Here is a 3,477-nt window from a genome sequence, read left to right on the forward strand (position 1 = left end):
CAGTGTACTTACATATGATAAATAAATAAATCTTTAAAAAAAATAAAATAAAATAAAGCCCCAGGTTTAACCTCTAGCATGCCAAACAAATTAATTCCAATGTCTAAGCTTTAATGTGTTGTTTTTGAAATGTCTTTGGTTTTTTATCTGACAGCAGTATTACTGGATCACAGATTGCCCCTGTCAGTGCCCTCTCTAATCTCCTACAAATGTTATCTTCTTTGTATGAACTTCATGTTTTGGGTGGCAACTCTCCACTAATTCTCTTCTTCCTTTTGTGCTCTGGAATATCCTGAGTGCCTCTTCTCCAAGCAGCCTGTTTTTACCTAAAGTCAAGAGCTGAGATAGGGATTTCTCTCCCAATTCACAATGCTAAGAAGAAAAGCTATGTTGATTCTGGTCTTACGTGGTAGGTTTAGGTGTGAACTAAAGGAGAAGGGGTGGTTCCCTCTCAGAGCAGAGGCTAGACCTGTCCTTGACACCAAGACCTCTCCTGTGATAACCTCCCAGGCACAATGAAGACAGGTAGTGCTCAGGGGGCCCTTGTGATGTCATCTGCCACCATCCTGCTGGTTTCTCTGTGTAGTCCTGGCTGTCCTGGAAATCAACTCTGTAGACCAGGCTGGCCCCGAACTCAGAAATCCGCCTGCCTCTGCCTCCTGAGTGCTGGGATTAAAGGTGTGTGCCACCACGCCCGGCTTCATACATGCTTTTTAAAGTTACACAAGAAGGGAGCCGGTCATGCCAGCCCATTCTAGGCAAGCCTGGAGACCTGAACTTGATCTCTGCTCAGGTAGAAGGAAAGAACTATCTTCACAAAGTTGTCTTTGACCTCCATGCATGTGCTGGAGCAGGTGCGTGCCTACATTGACACAGCATATGTGCACACTAATAGTAATTCTTCCTGAATTTTCATAGGATGAATCCTGAAAGTCAGTAATCACCCACAAGCCCTCCTCCCTCAGAGGCACCCAGCACCTCCAGCTCAATCTATTAGCATTAATTTTCACCTTTTCACATGAAATATGTGTTACTTACTCGTGCTTCTTCTGTGTTCCTCCTCCCCCTCCCCTTCTTCCTCCTCCCCCTCCTCCTCTTCCTTCCTCTTCTTCCTCCTCTTCTTCTTCTTCCCCCCTCTTCCCCCTTCCACTCCCCCCTCCTCCTCCTTCTTGTTTTATTGATACAGGGATTTTCTGTATAACCCAGGCTGTCTTGGAACTCACTTTGTAGACCAGGCTGGCCCAGAACTCTGAGAGCCGCCTGCCTCTGCCTCCCAAGTGCTGGGACTAAAAGCACGGTCAAGACACTCAGATGGCTTACATGGCTTTTATTTGCCCAGCAAGCTTGACTATGGGTCTTCTCAGTTTGCAAGCCTTCGGAGTAGATGTAAGAAAGGATCCCTTTGTGGGCTTTTTGTTGTCAAGGGGGCTATTTTGTTGCCATTTGAGACAGGCTTTCATGTAGTCCAGGATGGCCTTGAACTTGTAATACAGATGTGATTGGCCTTACTCTCCTGGTCCTCCAGCCTCTCAAGTGTCAGGATGACAGGTGTGAGCTGCCACACCGAGCTGCAAATGAATCCTCTTTTTGATGCCCAAGTAAAGTGCTATGTCAATAGTAGGTGCTCAAATTATAAATGTATCTATTTACAACTTATATAATATTCATATAAATTATATATATGAATATATATTCATTCATGGAAAATGATAGGATTCAAGGTGAATTCATATGTAATTTTAAATCAAAGTCTGGAGATAAAAAGCCAAGGTTAGATTAATGCCAGGACTGATTATAGTTAAAGTATGTAAAGGATCTAATTGAATGAGAGTAGACTTCAAGGTTCCTGCTCTACTTTATTGGTTAATATTTAAGTTGAATTGTTTTCACAAAGAGATATTTGCTCTGAATGTACCCTCTGGGGCCTAGCTTGTGATCTGGGGGTGGGTAGGCAAATGCAAGTCCACTCTGTCAATACTTGATATGCCTTTATAGACTCCATAATCTGTCTCCTTGGGTTGTCTAGATTGCAAAATCACAATCTCTGCACAGTGAGAGGTTCACTTCTTTACTGCCAATCTGATAAGACTGTGGGAGGGGGAAGACTTTTTTTGCCCCTTGCTGGAAGAGCGATACAGAAACATCAGCACAACACAGCAGGAGGCCTCGTGGATCAATGTTCAGAACAAACGGGAGTTCCGGCCTTAGGCCAGAACCATTCCATGGCTCTTTGTGTGAATTCCCCATTAAATGAGGGAAAGTTCTAACCATTTTCTGACGTCCCCAGATCAGCATAGGACAATCAATTATTTACCACATTAACAAAATAAAGAACAAAAAGTATCTATCACTAGAGAATTGTAGAAAAGTAGCTAATAAAATCCAGTGTCCCAGGGGCTGGAGAGATGGCTCAGCGGTTAAAAGCACTGACTGCTCTTCCAGAGGTCCTGAGTTCAATTCCTAGCAACCACAAAGTGGTTCACAACCATCTGTAATGGGATCCAATGCCCTCTTCTGGAGTACCTAAAGACAACTACAATGTACTCTTTTACATTAAAACAACAACAACAACAACACAAAACAAAAAAACAAGACTTAGTATTCCCGAGGGGCTGGAAAGATGACTCAGCAGTTAAGTGTACTGGCTGCTCTCCCAGAGGACCGGGATTCAATTCCCAGCACGCACACAGCATCTCACAATTGTCTGTAACTTCAGTTCCAGGGGATCTGACACCCTCACACAGACATACACATAGGAAAATACCAATGTGGCGCACACCTTTGATTCCAGCACTTGGGAAGAAGAAGAAGGCAGATTTCTGAGTTTGAGGCCAGCTTGGTCTACAGAGTGAGTTCCAGGACAGCCAGGGCTACACAGAGAAACCCTATCTTGAAAAAACAAAAACAAAACAAAAAGATTGAAAAAGAAAAACAACAAAACAAAACAAAACAAAAAAAACCCAAAACCTCAGAATCCTTTTATCTCAAAGGGTATATGAGATAGTTTTTACTTTCTAAACATTTTATTTATTTATTTTTATATGCCTGGGTGTTTTGCCTGTATGTCTGTGCACCACATCTGTACCTGGTGCCCAGAGGGCAGAAGAAGGTGTCACATGTCTTGAGCCTGGAGTTAGACAGTGGCAAGTCACCAATCACACCCAGGCCTCTGGGTGAGCAGTCGGTGCTCTTTGCTGCTGAGCCATCTCTCCAGCCTCAAGAGAATTTATTCTTGAGCCAAAAATGAGTGACCATGGCCCAGGAACACAGGTTTAGATAACCCCAAATTCCATGTTCCAATGTGGAGGTGATTTTAGGAGGTCTCATCCCCCTCATCTTCCCACGGCCACCCTGCCTGCCACAGGGCTCCTCTGTGTAATCTCTGGCTGTCCAGGAGCTATGTAGACCTGGATGACATCAATCTCACAGAGATCCACCTGCCTCTGAGTGCTGGGATTAAAGGCGTGTGCCTGGCTT

This window comes from Mus caroli, chromosome 2 (assembly GCF_900094665.2).
Source record: "Mus caroli chromosome 2, CAROLI_EIJ_v1.1, whole genome shotgun sequence".
Taxonomy (NCBI): Eukaryota; Metazoa; Chordata; class Mammalia; order Rodentia; family Muridae; genus Mus; species Mus caroli.